We start from the raw sequence: 22,626 nt of genomic DNA on the forward strand, positions 1-22,626 counted from the left end.
CATACATCCATACATCCACATCTACATACATACATCCATTTTCACATCCTCATTCATACATACACATCCACATACATACATACACATCCGTATCTACATCCATACATCCACATCCACATCAACATTCACATTCATACATATACATCTACATGTATACATCCACATCACATTCATACAACCATATTACATCCATTCTCGTCCTAACACATCCCATATACATCTTAACACATCCTAACTCATCTTAACACATTCTATCACATCTCATACACATCTTATCACATCTTTTTACATCTCATACACCTCTTATCACATCCTATCACTTTCCATACGCATCTTATCAAATCTTATCACATCTCATACACATCTTATCACATCTTTTTACATCTCATACACCTCTTATCACATCCTATCACTTTCCATACGCATCTTATCAATTCTTATCACATCTCATACACCTCTTATCACATCCTATCACTTTCCATACGCATCTTATCAATTCTTATCACATCTCATACACCTCTTATCACATCTTATCACATTTCATATCTTTTTTTTTAAAAGAGAATTCTTATATTTGATATAAGATTTCTCTACACATTTATTTATACATAAATTCCATTTAAGGAGACTAACACTTTCGAAATTAAAATCAATCTTTTATGCATCTTCTTATGCATAAATTCAATTTGGTAGGAAATTACACTTTTAGAATAAAAGAATTTCTCTTATGCATCTAAGTTAAGCATAAAATCCATTTATGAGGAAAATCACACTTTTAGTATAAAAAGAATATCTTTTATGCATACTTATATGCATGAAATCCAATATGATAAAAGTAACACTCTTACAATAAAATAATCAACTTTTATGCATACCTCTATGCATGAAATTCAATTATGATAAAAGTCACACTTTTATAATAAAATAATCAACTTTTATGCATACCTCTATGCATGAAATCCAATATGATAAAAGTAACACTTTTGATATAAAAAAATTTCCTTTATGCATACTTCTATGCATGAAAATTAAAAATGATAAAAGTAACACTTTTGATATAAAAAATTTTCCTTTATGCATACTTCTATGCATGAAAATTAAAAATGATAAAAGTAACACTTTTGATATAAAAAATTTTCCTTTATGCATACTTCTATGCATGAAAATTAAAAATGATAAAAGTAACACTTTTGATATAAAAAATTTTTCTTTATGCATACTTCTATGCATGAAAATTAAAAATGATAAAAGTAACACTTTTGATCTAAAAAATTTTCCTTTATGCATACTTCTATGCATGAAAATTAAAAATGATAAAAGTAACTCTTTTGATATAAAAAATTTTCCTTTATGCATACTTCTATGCATGAAAATTAAAAATGATAAAATTAACACTTTTGATATAAAAATTTTTCCTTTATGCATACTTCTATGCATGAAAATTAAAAATGATAAAAGTAACACTTTTAATATAAAAATTTATCCTTTATGCATACTTCTATGCATGAAAATAAAAATGATAAAAATAACACTTTTGATATAAAAATTTATCCTTTATGCATACTTCTATGCATGAAAATAAAAATGATAAAAATAACACTTTTGATATAAAAATTTATCCATTATGCATACTTCTATGCATGAAAATAAAAATGGTAAAAATAACACTTTTGATATAAAAACTTATCCTTTATGCATGATATTAAAATTCAATTTCTCCATGATTATAATGAAATTCTTTCAGTTAATCTAGGATGATAATTCCTAGAATATGGTAGGAAGTCCTCTTTTTATGCTTTGAATGAAATTATTTTATGCATAATTTTTATAAAAATTTTGCCATAGCTCCGCTGCTATGACTGATAAATCTCAATTTTTCTAAGGGATAATGCTTATCATTAAGGAAATAATTAAAATGATCTCTAATTGGATTATTAATCCATAATGGATTGAATCATCAATATACATAAACTAAAAGCATAGAAAAAAGCCATTAATTTGGCCTCAAGCATAGCTTAATCTTGGGTTAAGGAAAAGCTTTATGAAAAGCTTGATTTGGATTGAGAACGGTCATGAGTATGACCATTTCTTGAGTGAGAGAGAGAAATTACATAAAAACCATTAGAATTTAAACATAAATGGAAATTAACTTCAATAGCATTTATTAAATTATGTAACTCTTCACTACTATTCACCAATTAACTTCAATAGCATTTAAAAAACCATACCAATTAAGCTTCTCAAGCTTGAGAGGGGTTGAGAAGAGAGAAACATTGAGAAATTATAGAAAAGATCAATATTCACTAATTACCTTACAAATAGCTTGATTCTTTGTTCACGGTAGAGGCCCCCAACCAATCAATTGGTTAAGTATGTTGATGGAGCCACTAATTGGGATTGAAGAAAGAGGGAAGCTCCAAAAACTAGTGAATTATTAAATGAATTCACAGTTCTTGGCTTAGGTGGAGTAGAGTAACGATGCATAAACACTATATATTTTTCAACAAGGGGGAGGCTTCAATTTATAGGAAAAATTGAGCTCCTAACCAAACAAACTGATTCTAGAATTTTCCAAATCAGTTTGGTCAATTTTTGACCATTTTTAGGTCAGTTAAGCTAACTTTTTGGAACTAGACTTGAATTAGGAGAGAGGAGAGATGAAATATCTCAATTTTTATGAGTTTAAAACTCATTCAAGCATGTGAAATATGCACCTCCTTTAAAGAACTCCCCTTCCTTACATATGTGTCATAATGGAATCATTTTAATATTGCTCATAGTTTTTTTTTTACTAATAAACCTTGTACATTTTCAACTCTTCATCTTATGTGAAATATGCACCTCCTTTAAAGAACTCCCCTTCCTTACATATGTGTCATAATGGAATCATTTTAATATTGCTCATAGTTTTTTACTAATAAACCTTGTACATTTTCAACTCTTCATCTTATGTGAGCATTTACTCATTTTTGGATACCCAAAATATCTCATATTTTTAATATTGCTCATAGTTTTTTACTAATAAACCTTGTACATTTTCAACTCTTCATCTTATGTGAGCATTTACTCATTTTTGGGTATCTTCTTTTACAAATTGGATTTATCTCCTCCCTACACATGGATTGATGCTATTGGCCCATAGGAACCTTAATTGGACCATAATCCAAAAATTTCTGAAAATCTAGACCCTTAGGCTAAGGTCCTTTATACCCATTTCCAATTAATTCCAATTGCACATTGGAAAGTTCTTTTTGAATTTCTGTTTCAGGGGAACTTATTCTAATAAGATGAGATAATTTTCTATCCAAAAATATTAAAAATTTGAATATTCTCTCTCTAGGTTAAAACAATTAGAAACAAGTCTTTTATATTTCTAAAGAGGGATTGATTACAGGGGAAGATGCTGGACATTTTGAGAGGCTGGGGAGGAATCTTACACTTAGGGTATTACGAGCAATATTGGAGATAAATCTTAGGACTTGCTTCTTTCTCAACAGCTTAAGGTTCACAATGTCTTCTTCCATGTCAACCTATAGTGATGAGAAGAAGTATCATCCAATGCCTGAGCACATCTTAGAAAATATTATTACTTCATCATGCTTGCTAGAATGGGAACCCAAGATGTTCGAGAAATCTCTACAACATAGGATTTTAAAAGAATGCTTAGTCAAATGGAAGTTTCTCCCTCTTGAAGATGCGACTTGGGAAAAGAAGAGGATGTATAGAGCTAAAGATAGCCCCAATTTTTCCGAGATGAGGACATCCCAATCCTTAAGTGAGGAAGCATTGAAGAAGAATTTAAATTTGCAAAAGCCTTTGAAAATTAAGATTTGGATGATAATCCTGAAATTTGACACGATTCATATAGTCAAAAAAATATATAAAAGCATACATGTGTATGAAAGCACTTCGATCCTTAATGCATTTTGAGAAATTCTAGTCTTTAAATCTTGTTGGGTATTTTGGAGTCTCGTGTGTGCGTGTCCACCTCACCTCGTGTTTGCTTATATCCTGCCATATGAGTGTGTACCCATGTTTGTATGTCTAATAGCCTTAGGGGTTAACGGGGAAAAAGCCATTAGCAAAAGTCAAAGGATGAAAGCCTAGGAGTTACTGAGAATCTCCACAAAATGCAAGTGGGAGAACAAGCAGCCAAGAATTGAATGCATTGCATAAAAGCTATCTATGGTGAAGATTTCCTTACATCCTTGGCTTGGTCTGTTGACCCCCTAATCAAGGTAGAGATTTTAAAGCAAAGATACTTGATCAGATGGACAATGAAATACAATCTATAACAAAAGATATCAAAGCTGGTCAAGATAGACATAAACATTATGTAGATACCAAGAGGTTGAGTCGTTATTTTGAGGGAGGCCATATGGTTTTTCTTTACGTACAACCCTTGCAAAAGTACAAGAAGATCTTGCGAACCTTACGGTATTACGAGCAATATTGGAGATAAATCTTAGGAATCGCTTCTTTCTCCAAAGCTTAAGGTTCGCAACGTCTTCTTCCATGTCAACCTAGTGAGAAGAAGCATCATCCAAACCTTGAGCAGATCTTAGAAAAGATTATTACTTCATCATGCTTGCTAGTGCGAGGTACATTTAGAATTGGAACCCAGGATGTTCGAGAAATCTCTACAACATAGGATTATAAAAGAATGCTTAGGTAAATGGAAGTTTCTCCATGTTGAACATGTGACTTGGGAAAAGAAGAGGATCTATATAGAGCTGAAGATAGTAGCCCCAGGACATCCCAATCCTTAAGTGAGGAGGCATAGAAGTTAAATTTGCAAAAGCCTTTGAAAATTAAGATTTGGATGATAATCTTGCAATTTTACATGATTCATATATTTGTATGTCCATTAGCCTTAGGGGTTAACGGGGAAAAATCCATGAGCAAAGATCAAAGGATGAGTTGTCGCCAATTGGAACTTAAGATGTTCGAGAAATCTCTACAACATAGAATTCTAAAAGAATGTTCCCTTTTAAAGATGCGACTTGGGAAAATAGGAGGATCTATAGAGCTAAAGATAGCCCCAATTTGCGAGATAAGGACATCCCAATCCTTAAGTGAGGAAGCATTGAAGAAGAATTGAAATTTGTAAAAGACTTTGAAAATTAAATTTTGGATAATAGTCTTGAAATTTTAAACGATTCATATAGTCAAGAAAATATATAAAAGCATATGTGTGTGTGGGTACCCTTGTGTAAAAGCACTTAGATCCCAAATGAATTTTGAGAAATTTTAGTCTTTAAATCTTGTTGGGTATTTCAGAGTCTCGTGTGTGCGTACGCGTCCACCTCACCTTGTCTTTGCTTATATCCCACCATATGAGTGGTACCCATCATGTTTGTATGTCCAATAGCCTTAGGGGTTAACGGGGAAAAAGCCATTAGCAGAGCTCAAAGCATGAAAGCGAAGGAGTTACTGAGAATCTCCACAAAATGCAACTGGTACTACAAGAAGATGCCAAGAATTGAATGCATCGCATAATGTTGACGCGATGATTGAGAGAATCTAGGGATTTTATGACAGAACATCCCATACGATCATAACATGAAAGATGTCATCAAGTTATAGAAGACACTCTCAAAGCCTCTCGTGGATGTGAACAAAAAAGATAGATGAACTTCCTACATCTATTAGAATTTGCCTATGATGCTTATTATAGAAGTATTAGTAATGAATCCTCTTAAAGCTACCTATGGTGAAGATTTCCTTACATCCTTGGCTTGGTGTAACCCCCTAATCAAGGTAGAGATTTTGAAGCAAAGATGCTTGATGAGACGGACAATCAAATCCAATCTATAAGAAAAGATATCAAAGCTGGTCAAGATAGACATAAACATTATGTAGATCCCAAGAGGTTGAGTTGTTATTTTGAGGGAGGCCATATGGTTTTTCTTTATGTACAACCCTCGCAAAAGTACACGAAGATCTTGTGGACCTTACGGTATTACGAGCAATATTGGAGATAAATCTTAGGACTTGCTTCTTTCTCAACAGCTTAAGGTTCGCAACGTCTTCTTCCATGTCAACCTAGTGATGAGAAGAAGTATCATCCAACGTCTGAGCACATCTTAGAAAAGATTATTACTTCATCATGCTTGCTAGAATGGGAACCCAAGATGTTCGAGAAATCTCTGCAACATAGGATTTTAAAAGAATGCTTAGTCAAATGGAAGTTGAGATAGCCCCAATTTTTCCGAGATGAGGACATCCCAATCCTTAAGTGAGGAAGCATTGAAGAAGAATTTAAATTTGCAAAAGCCTTTGAAAATTAAGATTTGGATGATAATCTTGAAATTTGACACGATTCATATAGTCAAAAAAATATATAAAAGCATACATGTGTATGAAAGCACTTCGATCCTTAATGCATTTTGAGAAATTCTAGTCTTTAAATCTTGTTGGGTATTTTGGAGTCTCGTGTGTGCGTGTCCACCTCACCTCGTGTTTGCTTATATCCTGCCATATGAGTGTGTACCCATGTTTGTATGTCTAATAGCCTTAGGGGTTAACGGGGAAAAAGCCATTAGCAAAAGTCAAAGGATGAAAGCCTAGGAGTTACTGAGAATCTCCACAAAATGCAAGTGGGAGAACAAGCAGCCAAGAATTGAATGCATTGCATAAAAGCTATCTATGGTGAAGATTTCCTTACATCCTTGGCTTGGTCTGTTGACCCCCTAATCAAGGTAGAGATTTTAAAGCAAAGATACTTGATCAGATGGACAATGAAATACAATCTATAACAAAAGATATCAAAGCTGGTCAAGATAGACATAAACATTATGTAGATACCAAGAGGTTGAGTCGTTATTTTGAGGGAGGCCATATGGTTTTTCTTTACGTACAACCCTTGCAAAAGTACAAGAAGATCTTGCGAACCTTACGGTATTACGAGCAATATTGGAGATAAATCTTAGGAATCGCTTCTTTCTCCAAAGCTTAAGGTTCGCAACGTCTTCTTCCATGTCAACCTAGTGAGAAGAAGCATCATCCAAACCTTGAGCAGATCTTAGAAAAGATTATTACTTCATCATGCTTGCTAGTGCGAGGTACATTTAGAATTGGAACCCAGGATGTTCGAGAAATCTCTACAACATAGGATTATAAAAGAATGCTTAGGTAAATGGAAGTTTCTCCATGTTGAACATGTGACTTGGGAAAAGAAGAGGATCTATATAGAGCTGAAGATAGTAGCCCCAGGACATCCCAATCCTTAAGTGAGGAGGCATAGAAGTTAAATTTGCAAAAGCCTTTGAAAAGTAAGATTATGTTTGTATGTCCATTAGCCTTAGGGGTTAACGGGGAAAAATCCACGAGCAAAGATCAAAGGATGAGTTGTCGCCAATTGGAACTTAAGATGTTCGAGAAATCTCTACAACATAGAATTCTAAAAGAATGTTCCCTTTTGAAGATGCGACTTGGGAAAATAGGAGGATCTATAGAGCTAAAGAAAGCCCCAATTTGCGAGATAAGGACATCCCAATCCTTAAGTGAGGAAGCATTGAAGAAGAATTGAAATTTGTAAAAGACTTTGAAAATTAAATTTTGGATGATAACCTTGAAATTTTAAACGATTCATATAGTCAAGAAAATATATAAAAGCATATGTGTGTGTGGGTACCCTTGTGTAAAAGCACTTAGATCCCAAATGAATTTTGAGAAATTTTAGTCTTTAAATCTTGTTGGGTATTTCAGAGTCTCGTGTGTGCGTACGCGTCCACCTCACCTTGTATTTGCTTATATCTCGCCATGTGAGTGGTACCCATCATGTTTGTATATCCAAGAGCCTTAGGGGTTAACGGGGAAAAAACCATTAGCAGAGCTCAAAGCATGAAAGCGGAGGAGTTACTGAGAATCTCCACAAAATGCAACTGGTACTACAAGAAGATGCCATGAATTGAATGCATCGCATAATGTTGACGCGATGATTGAGAGAATCTAGGGATTTTATGACAGAACATCCCATGCGATCATAACATGAAAGATGTCATCAAGTTATAGAAGACACTCTCAAAGCCTCTCGTGGATGTGAACAAAAAGATAGTTGAACTTCCTACATCTATTAGAATTTGCCTATGATGCTTATTATAAAAGTATTAGTAATGAATCCTCTTAAAGCTATCTATGGTGAAGATTTCCTTACATCCTTGGCTTGGTCTAACCCCCTAATCAAGGTAGAGATTTTGAAGCAAAGATGCTTGATGAGATGGACAATCAAATACAATCTATAAGAAAAGATATCAAAGCTGGTCAAGATAGACATAAAAATCATGTAGATCCCAAGAGGTTGAGTTGTTATTTTAAGGAAGGCCATATGGTTTTTCTTTATGTATAACCCTCGCAAAAGTACACGAAGATCTTGTGGACCTTAGGGTATTACGAGCAATATTGGAGATAAATCTTAGGACTTGCTTCTTTCTCCACAGCTTAAGGTTTGCAATGTCTTCTTCAGTGTCAACCTAGTGAAAAGAAGTATCATCCAATGCCTGAGCACATCTTAGAAAAGATTATTCCTTCATCATGCTTGTTGTTAGTGCAAGGTACATTTAGAATTGGAATCCAAGATATTCGAGAAATCTCTACAACATAGGTTTCTAAAAGAATGCTTAGTTAAATGGAAGTTTCTCTCGCTTGAAGATGCGACTTGGAAAAAGCAGAGAATGTATAGAGCTAAAGATAGCCCCAATTTTTTCGAGATGAGGACATCCCAATCCTTAAGTGAGGAAGCATTGAAGAAGAATTTAAATTTGCAATAGCCTTTGAAAATTAAGATTTGGATGATAATCTTGAAATTTTACACGATTTATATAGTCAAAAAAATATATAAAAGCATACATGTGTGTGCGGTACCCTTGTGTGAAATCACTTCGATCCTTAATGCACTTTGAGAAATTTTAGTCTTTTAATCTTGTTGGGTATTTTGGAGTCTCGTGTGTGCATGTCCACCTCACCTCGTGTTTGCTTACATCCCGCCATATGAGTGTGTACCCATGTTTGTATGTCTAATAGCCTTAGGGGTTAACGTGGAAAAAGCCATTAGCAAAGGTCAAAGGATGAAAGCCTAGGAGTTACTGAGGATCTCCGGACATCCTAATCCTTAAGTGAGGAAGCATAGAATTTAAATTTGCAAAAGCCATTGGAAATTAAGATTTGGATGATAATCTTCAAATTTTACACGATTCATATAGTATATATATATATATATATATATATATATATATATATATATATATAAAAGCATACATGTGTGTGGGGTACCCTTGTGTGAAAACACTTGGATCCTGAATGCATTTAGAGAAATTTTAGTCTCTAAGTCTTGTTGGGTATTTCGGAGTCTCTTGTGTACGCGTCCATCGAACCTCGTGTTTGCTTATATCCCGCCATATGAGTGTGTACCCATGTTTGTATGTCCAATATCCTCAATGGTTAACGGGGAAAAAGCCATTAGCAAAGGTCAAAGGATGAGATCCTAGGAGTTACTAAATGAGAATCTCCACAAAATGCAAATGGGAGAAGAAGCAGCCAAGAATTGAATGCATCGCATAATGTTAGCGCGATGATTGAGAGAATCTAGGGACCTTATGACATAACATAGCATGCAATCTTAACATGAAAGAGGTAATCAAGTTATAGAAGACACCTTCAAAGCTTTCTGTGCACCTTCTTACATATAGTGGAATTTCCCTATGATCCTTATTATAAAAGTATTAGTAATGAATCCTCTTGAAGCTATCTTTGGTCAAGATTTCCTTACATCCTTGACTTGGTCTGACCCCCTAATGAAGGTAGAGATTTTGAAGCAAAGATGCTTGATGAGATGGAGAATCAAATGCCATCTATAAGGAAAGATATCGAAGCTGGTCAAGGTAGACATAAACATTATGTAGATCCCAAGAGGTTGAGTCGTGATTTTGAGGGAGGCCATATACTTTTTCTTTGTTTACGACCCTTGGGAAAGTACCACAAGATCTTGTGGACCTTATGGTCTTACCAGGAATATTGGAGATAAATCTTATGACTTGCTTCTTCCTCCAGAGCTTCTGCAGCATCTTCCATGTCAACCTAGTGAGAAGAAGTATCATCCAAACCATGAGAACATCTTAGAAAAGATTATTACTTCCTCGTGCTTGCTAGTTAGTGCAAGGTACGTTTGAAATTGGAACCCAAGATTTTTGAGAAATCTCTACAACATAGGATTCTAAAAGAATGCTTAGTTAAATGGAAGTTTCTCCCTGTTAAAGATGCGACTTGAGAAAAGAAGAGGATCTATACAGCCTCGATTTCGCGAGATAAGGATATCCGAATTCTTAAGTGAGGAAGCATTGAAATAGAATTTAAATTTGCAAAAGCCTTTGAAAATTAAGATTTGGACGATAATCTTAAAATTTTACACGATTCATATAGTCAAGAAAATATATAAAAGCATACATGTGTGTGGGTACCTTTCCACAAAATGCAACTGCTGGTACAAGCAGATGCCAAGAATTGAATGCATCGCATAATGTTGACGTGATGATTCAAAAAATCTAGAGATTTTATGACAGAACATCGCATGCGATCATAACATGAAAGATTCCATCAAGTTATAGAAGACACCCTCAAAGCCTCTTATGGATGTGAACAAAAAAGATAGTTAAACTTTTAGGAATCGCTTCTTTCTCTAAAGCTTAAGGCTCACAACGTCTTCTTCCATGTCAACCTAGTGAGAAGAAGTATCATCCAAACCCTGAGCACATCTTAGAAAAGATTATTACTTCATCATGCTTGCTAGTGCAAGGTACATTTAGAATTGGAACCCAGGTAAATGGAAGTTTCTCCATGTTGAAGATGTGACTTGGGAAAAGAAGAGGATCTATATAGAGCTAAAGATAGCCCCAGGACATCCCAATCCTTAAGTGAGGAGGCATAGAATTTAAATTTGCAGAAGCCTTTGAAAATCAAGATTTGGATGATAATCTTGAAATTTTACACGATTCATATAGTCGAAAATATATATATAAAAGCATACATGTGTGTGGGGTACCCTTGTGTGAAAGCACTTCGATCTCCATGATGCATTTTGAGCAATTTTAGTCTTTAAATCCTGTTGGGTATTTTCGGAGTCTCGTGCGTGCGTGTCCACCTCACCTCGTGTTTGCTTATATCCCGCCATATGAGTGTGTACCCATGTTTGTATGTCCATTAGCCTTAGGGGTTAACAGGGAAAATCCATGAGCAAAGGTCAAAGGATGAGTTCTCGCCTAGGAGTTACCGAGAATCTCCACAAAATTCAAGGGGGAGAAGAAGCAACCAAGAATTGAATGCATCGCATAATGTCAGCGCGATGATTGAGAGAATGTAGGGACGCTATGAAATAACATAGCATGCGACCGTAACATGAAAGAGGTAATCAAGTTATAGAAGACACCCTCAAAGCTTTCTGTGCACAGGAACAAGAAAGATAGTTGAACTTCCTACATATAGTAGAATTTCCCTATGATCCGTATTATAAAAGTAATAGTAATGAATCCTCTTAAAGCTATCTATGGTCTGACCCCCTAATGAGGGTAGAGATTTTGAAGCAAAGATGCTTGATGAGATGGACAATCAAATGCCATCTATAAGAAAAGATATCAAAGCTGGTCAAGGTAGACATAAACATTATGTAGATCCCAAGAGGTTGAGTCGTGATTTTGAGGGAGGCCATATACTTTTTCTTTGTTTACGACCCTTATGAAAGTACCACAAGATCTTGTGGACCTTATGGTATTACCAGGAATATTGGAGATAAATCTTATGACTTGCTTCTTCCTCCACAGCTTTCGCAGCATCTTCCATGTCAAGATGTTTAATGGAATTGGAACCCAAGATGTTCGAGAAATCTCTACAACATAGGATTCTAAAAGAATGCTGATTTAAATGGAAGTTTCTCCTTGTTGAAGATGCGATTTGGAAAAATAAGAGGATCTATAGGGCTAAAGATAGCCGCAATTCGCGAGATAAGGACATCCCAATCCTTAAGTGAGGAAGCATTGAAGAAGCATTGAAACTTGCAAAAGCCTTTGAAAATTGAATTTTGGATGATAATCTTGAAATTTTACATGATTCATATAGTCAAGAAAATATATAGAAGCATACGTGTGTGTGGGTACCCTTGTGTGAAAGCACTTAGATCCCAAATGAATTTTGAGAAATTTTAGTCTTTAAATCTTGTTGGGTTTTTCAGAGTCTCGTGTGTGCGTACGCGTCTTTGCTTATATCCCGCCATATGAGTGTGTACCAATCATGTTTGTATGTCCAATAGCCTTAGGGGTTTACGGGGAAAAAGCCATTAGCAGAGCTCAAAGCATGAAAGTCGAGGAGGTTACTGAGAATCTCCACAAAATGCAACTGGTACTACAAGAAGATGCCAAGAATTGAATGCATTGCATAATGTTGACGCGATGATTGAGAGAATCTAGGGATTTTATGACAGAACATCCCATGCGATCATAACATGAAAGATGTCATCAAGTTATAGAAGACACCCTCAAAGCCACTCGTGGATGTGAACAAAAAAGATAGTTGAACTTCCCACATCTATTAGAATTTGCCTATGATGCTTATTATAAAAGTATTAGTAATGAATCCTCTTAAAGCTATCTATGGTGAAGATTTCCTTACATCCTTGGCTTGGTCTAACCCCCTAATCAAGGTAGAGATTTTGAAGCAAAGATGCTTGATGAGACGGACAATCAAATCCAATCTATAAGAAAAGATATCAAAGCTGGTCAAGATAGACGTAAACATTATGTACATCCCAAGAGGTTGAGTTGTTATTTTGAGGGAGGCCATATGGTTTTTCTTTATGTACAAGCCTCGCAAAAGTACACGAAGATCTTGTGGACCTTAGGGTATTACGAGCAATATTGGAGATAAATCTTAGGACTTGCTTCTTTCTCAACAGCTTAAGGTTCGCAACGTCTTCTTCCATGTCAACCTAGTGATGAGAAGAAGTATCATCCAATGCCTGAGCACATCTTAGAAAATATTATTACTTCATCATGCTTGCTAGAATGGGAACCCAAGATGTTCGAGAAATCTCTACAACATAGGATTTTAAAAGAATGCTTAGTCAAATGGAAGTTTCTCCCTCTTGAAGATGCGACTTGGGAAAAGAAGAGGATGTATAGAGCTAAAGATAGCCCCAATTTTTCCGAGATGAGGACATCCCAATCCTTAAGTGAGGAAGCATTGAAGAAGAATTTAAATTTGCAAAAGCCTTTGAAAATTAAGATTTGGATGATAATCTTGAAATTTGACACGATTCATATAGTCAAAAAAATATATAAAAGCATACATGTGTATGAAAGCACTTCGATCCTTAATGCATTTTGAGAAATTTTAGTCTTTAAATCTTGTTGGGTATTTCGGAGTCTCGTGTGTGCGTGTCCTCACCTCGTGTTTGCTTATATCCTGCCATATGAGTGTGTACCCATGTTTGTATGTCTAATAGCCTTAGGGGTTAACGGGGAAAAAGCCATTAGCAAAGGTCAAAGGATGAAAACCTAGGAGTTACTGAGAATCTCCACAAAATGCAAGTGGGAGAACAAGCAGCCAAGAATTGAATGCATTGCATAAAAGCTATCTATGGTGAAGATTTCCTTACATCCTTGGCTTGGTCTGTTGACCCCCTAATCAAGGTAGAGATTTTAAAGCAAAGATACTTGATCAGATGGACAATGAAATACAATCTATAACAAAAGATATCAAAGCTGGTCAAGATAGACATAAACATTATGTAGATACCAAGAGGTTGAGTCGTTATTTTGAGGGAGGCCATATGGTTTTTCTTTACGTACAACCCTTGCAAAAGTACAAGAAGATCTTGCGAACCTTATGGTATTACGAGCAATATCGGAAATAAATCTTAGGAATCGCTTCTTTCTCCAAAGCTTAAGGTTCGCAACATCTTCTTCCCTGTCAACCTAGTGAGAAGAAGTATCATCCAAACCCTGAGCAGATCTTAGAAAATATTATTACTTCATCATGCTTGCTAGTGCGAGGTACATTTAGAATTGGAACCCAGCATGTTTGAGAAATCTCTACAACATAGGATTCTAAAAGAATGCTTAGGTAAATGGAAGTTTCTCCATGTTGAAGATGTGACTTGGGAAAAGAAGAGGATCTATATAGAGGTAAAGATAGTAGCCCCAGGACATCCCAATCCTTAAGTGAGGAGGCATAGAATTTAAATTTGCAAAAGCCTTTGAAAATTAAGATTTGGATGATAATCTTGCAATTTTACATGATTCATATATTTGTATGTCCATTAGCCTTAGGGGTTAACGGGGAAAAATCCATGAGCAAATATCAAAGGATGAGTTGTCGCCAATTGGAACTTAAGATGTTCGAGAAATCTCTACAACATAGAATTCTAAAAGAATGTTCCCTTTTGAAGATGCGACTTGGGAAAATAGGAGGATCTATAGAGCTAAAGATAGCCCCAATTTGCGAGATAAGGACATCCCAATTCTTAAGTGAGGAAGCATTGAAGAAGAATTGAAATTTGTAAAAGACTTTGAAAATTAAATTTTGGATAATAATCTTGAAATTTTAAACGATTCATATAGTCAAGAAAATATATAAAAGCATATGTGTGTGTGGGTACCCTTGTGTAAAAGCACTTAGATCCCAAATGAATTTTGAGAAATTTTAGTCTTTAAATCTTGTTGGGTATTTCAGAGTCTCGTGTGTGCGTACGCGTCCACCTCACCTTGTCTTTGCTTATATCCCACCATATGAGTCTTTAAATCTTGTTGGGTATTTCAGAGTCTCGTGTGTGCGTACGCGTCCACCTCACCTTTTCTTTGCTTATATCCCACCATATGAGTGGTACCCATCATGTTTGTATGTCCAATAGCCTTAGGGGTTAACGGGGAAAAAGCCATTAGCAGAGCTCAAAGCATGAAAGCGGAGGAGTTACTGAGAATCTCCACAAAATGCAACTGGTACTACAAGAAGATGCCATGAATTGAATGCATCGCATAATGTTGATGCGATGATTGAGAGAATCTAGGGATTTTATGACAGAACATCCCATACGATCATAACATTAGGAACTCAATGGAGTCTTCTTGGGCCCTTTTATTTGGCAGTTTAAGGGAGTCAAACCTTTTCTCTTAAGAAGAAACGTTTTCTAATTAGAAGCTTCAAAACGGCTACTTTATTCGAATTTGAATTTTGGGGGGAAAATGGAATTTAAAATCTAGCGGATAAAACCATATCATGTAACATATCTATGGAAAGCTCTTGATGCGTAGATCACGGATTTGTAATCTCCGCTCAAATCGGAGCTTGTATGTAGAAGTTATGGAGGTCCGAAAATTGTAAAATTGCCCCCTCCTCTTTTTGGGGAAAAAAGTGCACCCTTTGACCACTCTTATACCTCTCTTACAAACCATTGGTTTTTGCTTACATGGCGGGCTCCTATTTGTCAAAAAGTTAAACGTTTCCATAACCTCATGGCAAATTAAAGGGCCCAAAAAGACTCCATTGAGTTCCTAATGCATGAAAGATGTCATCAAGTTACAGAAGACACTCTCAAAGCCTCTCATGGATGTGAACAAAAAAGATAGATGAACTTCCTACATCTATTAGAATTTGCCTATGATGCTTATTATAAAAGTATTAGTAATGAATCCTCTTAAAGCTACCTATGGTGAAGATTTCCTTACATCCTTGGCTTGGTCTAACCCCCTAATCAAGGTAGAGATTTTGAAGCAAAGATACTTGATGAGACGGATAATCAAATCCAATCTATAAGAAAAGATATCAAAGCTGGTCAAGATAGACATAAACATTATGTAGATCCCAAGAGGTTGAGTTGTTATTTTGAGGGAGGCCATATGGTTTTTCTTTATGTACAACCCTCGCAAAAGTACACGAAGATCTTGTGGACCTTAGGGTATTACGAGCAATATTGGAGATAAATCTTAGGACTTGCTTCTTTCTCAACAGCTTAAGGTTCGCAACGTCTTCTTCCATGTCAACCTAGTGATGAGAAGAAGTATCATCCAACGCCTGAGCACATCTTAGAAAAGATTATTACTTCATCATGCTTGCTAGAATGGGAACCCAAGATGTTCGAGAAATTTCTACAACATAGGATTTTAAAAGAATGCTTAGTCAAATGGAAGTTGAGATAGCCCCAATTTTTCCGAGATGAGGACATCCCAATCCTTAAGTGAGGAAGCATTGAAGAAGAATTTAAATTTGCAAAAGCCTTTGAAAATTAAGTTTTGGATGATAATCTTGAAATTTGACACGATTCATATAGTCAAAAAAATATATATAAGCATACATGTGTATGAAAGCACTTCGATCCTTAATGCATTTTGAGAAATTTTAGTCTTTAAATCTTGTTGGGTATTTTGGAGTCTCGTGTGTGCATGTCCACCTCACCTCGTGTTTGCTTATATCCTGCCATATGAGTGTGTACCCATGTTTGTATGTCTAATAGCCTTAGGGATTAACGGGGAAAAAGCCATTACCAAAGGTCAAACTTATGAAAGCCTAGGAGTTACTGAGAATCTCCACAAAATGCAAGTGGGAGAACAAGCAGCCAAGAATTGAATGCATTGCATAAAAGCTATCTATGGTGAAGATTTCCTTACATCCTTGGCTTGGTCTATTGACCCCCTAATCAAGGTAGAGATTTTAAAGCAAAGATACTTGATCAGATGGACAATGAAATACAATCTATAACAAAAGATATCAAAGCTGGTCAAGATAGACATAAACATTATGTAGATACCAAGAGGTTGAGTCGTTATTTTGAGGGAGGCCATATGGTTTTTCTTTACGTACAACCCTCGCAAAAGTACAAGAAGATCTTGCAAACCTTACGGTATTACGAGCAATATTGGAGATAAATCTTAGGAATCGCGTCGTTATTTTGAGGGAGGCCATATGGTTTTTCTTTACGTACAACCCTTGCAAAAGTACAAGAAGATCTTGCGAACCTTACGGTATTACGAGCAATATTGGAGATAAATCTTAGGAATCGCTTCTTTCTCCAAAGCTTAAGGTTCGCAACGTCTTCTTCTTGTCAACCTAGTGAGAAGAAGTATCATCCAAACCCTGAGCAGATCTTAGAAAAGATTATTACTTCATCATGCTTGCTAGTGCGAGGTACATTTAGAATTGGAACCCAGGATGTTCGAGAAATCTCTACAACATAGGATTCTAAAAGAATGCTTAGGTAAATGGAAGTTTCTCCATGTTGAACATGTGACTTGGGAAAAGAAGAGGATCTATATAGAGCTAAAGATAGTAGCCCCAGGACATCCCAATCCTTAAGTGAGGAGGCATAGAATTTAAATTTGCAAAAGCCTTTGAAAAGTAAGATCATGTTTGTATGTCCATTAGCCTTAGGGGTTAACGGGTAAAAATCCACGAGTAAAGATCAAAGGATGAGTTGTCGCCAATTGGAACTTAAGATGTTCGAGAAATCTCTACAACATAGAATTCTAAAAGAATGTTCCCTTTTGAAGATGCGACTTGGAAAAATAGGAGGATCTATAGAGCTAAAGAAAGCCCCAATTTGCGAGATAAGGACATCCCAATCCTTAAGTGAGGAAGCATTGAAGAAGAATTGAAATTTGTAAAAGACTTTGAAAATTAAGTTTTGGATGATAACCTTGAAATTTTAAACGATTCATATAGTCAAGAAAATATATAAAAGCATATGTGTGTGTGGGTACCCTTGTGTAAAAGCACTTAGATCCCAAATGAATTTTGAGAAATTTTAGTCTTTAAATCTTGTTGGGTATTTCAGAGTCTCGTGTGTGCGTACGCGTCCACCTCACCTTGTATTTGCTTATATCCCGCCATATGAGTGGTACCCATCATGTTTGTATGTCCAAGAGCCTTAGGGGTTAACGGGGAGAAAACCATTAGCAGAGCTCAAAGCATGAAAGCGGAGGAGTTACTGAGAATCTCCACAAAATGCAACTGGTACTACAAGAAGATGCCATGAATTGAATGCATCGCATAATGTTGACGCGATGATTGAGAGAATCTAGGGATTTTATGACAGAACATCCCATGTGATCATAACATGAAAGATGTCATCAAGTTATAGAAGACACTCTCAAAGCCTCTCGTGGATGTGAACAAAAAGATAGTTGAACTTCCTACATGTATTAGAATTTGCCTATGATGCTTATTATAAAAGTATTAGTAATGAATCCTCTTAAAGCTATCTATGGTGAAGATTTCCTTACATCCTTGGCTTGGTCTAACCCCCTAATCAAGATAGAGATTTTGAAGCAAAGATGCTTGATGAGATGGACAATCAAATACAATCTATAAGAAAAGATATCAAAGCTGGTCAAGATAGACATAAAAATCATGTAGATCCCAAGAGGTTGAGTTGTTATTTTAAGGAAGGCCATATGGTTTTTCTTTATGTACAACCCTCGCAAAAGTACGCGAAGATCTTATGGACCTTAGGGTATTACGAGCAATATTGGAGATAAATCTTAGGACTTGCTGCAATGTCAACCTAGTGAAAAGAAGTATCATCCAATGCCTGAGCACATCTTAGAAAAGATTATTCCTTCATCATGCTTGTTGCTAGTGTAAGGTACATTTAGAATTGGAATCCAAGATATTCGAGAAATCTCTACAACATAGGTTTCTAAAAGAATGCTTAGTTAAATGGAAGTTTCTCTCGCTTGAAGATGCGACTTGGAAAAAGCAGAGAATGTATAGAGCTAAAGATAGCCCCAATTTTTTCGAGATGAGGACATCCCAATCCTTAAGTCAGGAAGCATTGAAGAAGAATTTGAATTTGCAATAGCCTTTGAAAATTAAGATTTGGATGATAATCTTGAAATTTTACACGATTTATATAGTCAAAAAAATATATAAAAGCATACATGTGTGTGCGGTACCCTTGTGTGAAAGCACTTCGATCCTTAATGCATTTTGAGAAATTTTAGTCTTTTAATCTTGTTGGGTATTTTGGAGTCTCGTGTGTGCGTGTCCACCTCACCTCGTGTTTGCTTACATCCCGCCATATGAGTGTGTACCCATGTTTGTATGTCTAATAGCCTTAGGGGTTAACGTGGAAAACGCCATTAGCAAAGGTCAAAGGATGAAAGCCTAGGAGTTACTGAGGATCTCCGCACATCCTAATCCTTAAGTGAGGAAGCATAGAATTTAAATTTGCAAAAGCCATTGGAAATTAAGATTTCGATGATAATCTTCAATTTTTACACGATTCATATAGTATATATATATATATATATATATATATAAAAGCATACATGTGTGTGGGGTACCCTTGTGTGAAAACACTTGGATCCTGAATGCATTTAGAGAAATTTTAGTCTCTAAGTCTTATTGGGTATTTCGGAGTCTCTTGTGTACGCGTCCATCGAACCTCGTGTTTGCTTATATCCCGCCATATGAGTGTGTACCCATGTTTGTATGTCCAATATCCTCAATGGTTAACAGGGAAAAAGCCATTAGCAAAGGTCAAAGGATGAGATCCTAGGAGTTACTAAATGAGAATCTCCACAAAATGCAAATGGGAGAAGAAGCAGCCAAGAATTGAATGCATCGCATAATGTTAGCGCGATGATTGAGAGAATCTAGGGACCTTATGACATAACATAGCATGCAATCTTAACATGAAAGAGGTAATCAAGTTATAGAAGACACCTTCAAAGCTTTCTGTGCACCTTCTTACATATAGTGGAATTTCCCTATGATCCTTATTATAAAAGTATTAGTAATGAATCCTCTTGAAGCTATCTTTGGTCAAGATTTCCTTACATCCTTGACTTGGTCTGACCCCCTAATGAAGGTAGAGATTTTGAAGCAAAGATGCTTGATGAGATGGAGAATCAAATGCCATCTATAAGGAAAGATATCGAAGCTGGTCAAGGTAGACATAAACATTATGTAGATCCCAAGAGGTTGAGTCGTGATTTTGAGGGAGGCCATATACTTTTTCTTTGTTTACGACCCTTGGGAAAGTACCACAAGATCTTGTGGACCTTATGGTCTTACCAGGAATATTGGAGATAAATCTTATGACTTGCTTCTTCCTCCAGAGCTTCTGCAGCATCTTCCATGTCAACCTAGTGAGAAGAAGTATCATCCAAACCATGAGAACATCTTAGAAAAGATTATTACTTCCTCGTGCTTGCTAGTTAGTGCAAGGTACATTTGAAATTGGAACCCAAGATTTTTGAGAAATATCTACAACATAGGATTCTAAAAGAATGCTTAGTTAAATGGAAGTTTCTCCCTGTTAAAGATGCGACTTGAGAAAAGAAGAGGATCTATACAGCCTCGATTTCGCGAGATAAGGATATCCGAATCCTTAAGTGAGGAAGCATTGAAATAGAATTTAAATTTGCAAAAGCCTTTGGAAATTAAGATTTGGACGATAATCTTAAAATTTTACACGATTCATATATTCAAGAAAATATATAAAAGCATACATGTGTGTGGGTACCTTTCCACAAAATGCAACTGCTGGTACAAGCAGATGCCAAGAATTGAATGCATCGCATAATGTTGACGTGATGATTCAAAAAATCTAGGGATTTTATGACAGAACATCGCATGCGATCATAACATGAAAGATTCCATCAAGTTATAGAAGACACCCTCAAAGCGTCTTGTGGATGTGAACAAAAAAGATAGTGAAACTTCCTATATCTATTAGAATTTGCCTATGATGTTTAATATAAAATTATAAGTAATGAATCCTCTTAAAGCTATCTATGGTGAAGATTTCCTTACATCCTTGGCCTGGTCTGTTGACCCCCTAATCAAGATAGAGATTTAAAAGCAAAGATGCTTGATGAGATGGATAATCAAATACAATCTATAAGAAAAGATATCAAAGCTGGTCAAGATAGACATAAACATTATGTAGATACCAAGAGGTTGAGTCGTTATTTTGAGGGAGGCCATATGGTTTTTCTTTATGTACAACCCTTGCAAAAGTACAAGAAGATCTTGTGAACCTTACGGTATTACGAGTAATATTGGAGATAAATCTTAGGAATCGCTTCTTTCTCTAAAGCTTAAGGCTCACAACGTCTTCTTCCATGTCAACCTAGTGAGAAGAAGTATCATCCAAACCCTGAGCATATCTTAGAAAAGATTATTACTTCATCATGCTTGCTAGTGCAAGGTACATTTAGAATTGGAACCCAGGTAAATGGAAGTTTCTCCATGTTGAAGATGTGACTTGGGAAAAGAAGAGGATCTATATAGAGCTAAAGATAGCCCCAGGACATCCCAATCCTTAAGTGAGGAGGCATAGAATTTAAATTTGCAGAAGCCTTTGAAAATCAAGATTTGGATGATAATCTTGAAATTTTACACGATTCATATAGTCAAAAATATATATATAAAAGCATACATGTGTGTGGGGTACCCTTGTGTGAAAGCACTTCGATCTCCATGATGCATTTTGAGAAATTTTAGTCTTTAAATCCTGTTGGGTATTTTCGGAGTCTCGTGCGTGCGTGTCCACCTCACCTCGTGTTTGCTTATATCCCGCCATATGAGTGTGTACCCATGTTTGTATGTCCATTAGCCTTAGGGGTTAACGGGGAAAAATCCATGAGCAAAGGTCAAAGGATGAGTTCTCGCCTAGGAGTTACCGAGAATCTCCACAAAATTCAAGGGGGAGAAGAAGCAACCAAGAATTGAATGCATCGCATAATGTCAGCGCGATGATTGAGAGAATGTAGGGACGCTATGAAATAACATAGCATGCGACCGTAACATGAAAGAGGTAATCAAGTTATAGAAGACACCCTCAAAGCTTTCTGTGCACAGGAACAAGAAAGATAGTTGAACTTCCTACATATAGTAGAATTTCCCTATGATCCGCATTATAAAAGTATTAGTAATGAATCCTCTTAAAGATATCTATGGTCTGACCCCCTAATGAGGGTAGAGATTTTGAAGCAAAGATGCTTGATGAGATGGACAATCAAATGCCATCTATAAGAAAAGATATCAAAGATGGTCAAGGTAGACATAAACATTATGTAGATCCCAAGAGGTTGAGTCGTGATTTTGAGGGAGGCCATATACTTTTTCTTTGTTTACGACCCTTATGAAAGTACCACAAGATCTTGTGGATCTTATGGTATTACCAGGAATATTGGAGATAAATCTTATGACTTGCTTCTTCCTCCACAGCTTTCGCAGCATCTTCCATGTCAAGATGTTTAATGGAATTGGAACCCAAGATGTTCGAGAAATCTCTACAACATAGGATTCTAAAAGAATGCTGATTTAAATGGAAGTTTCTCCTTGTTGAAGATGCGATTTGGAAAAATAAGAGGATCTATAGGGCTAAAGATAGCCGCAATTCGCGAGATAAGGACATCCCAATCCTTAAGTGAGGAAGCATTGAAGAAGAATTGAAATTTGCAAAAGCCTTTGAAAATTGAATTTTGGATGATAATCTTGAAATTTTACACGATTCATATAGTCAAGAAAATATATAGAAGCATACGTGTGTGTGGGTACCCTTGTGTGAAAGCACTTAGATCCCAAATGAATTTTGAGAAATTTTAGTCTTTAAATCTTGTTGGGTTTTTCAGAGTC

Source organism: Cibotium barometz, chromosome 58 (genome assembly GCF_041138505.1).
Source record: "Cibotium barometz isolate CiBa-2024 chromosome 58, ASM4113850v1, whole genome shotgun sequence".
Taxonomy (NCBI): domain Eukaryota; kingdom Viridiplantae; phylum Streptophyta; class Polypodiopsida; order Cyatheales; family Cibotiaceae; genus Cibotium; species Cibotium barometz.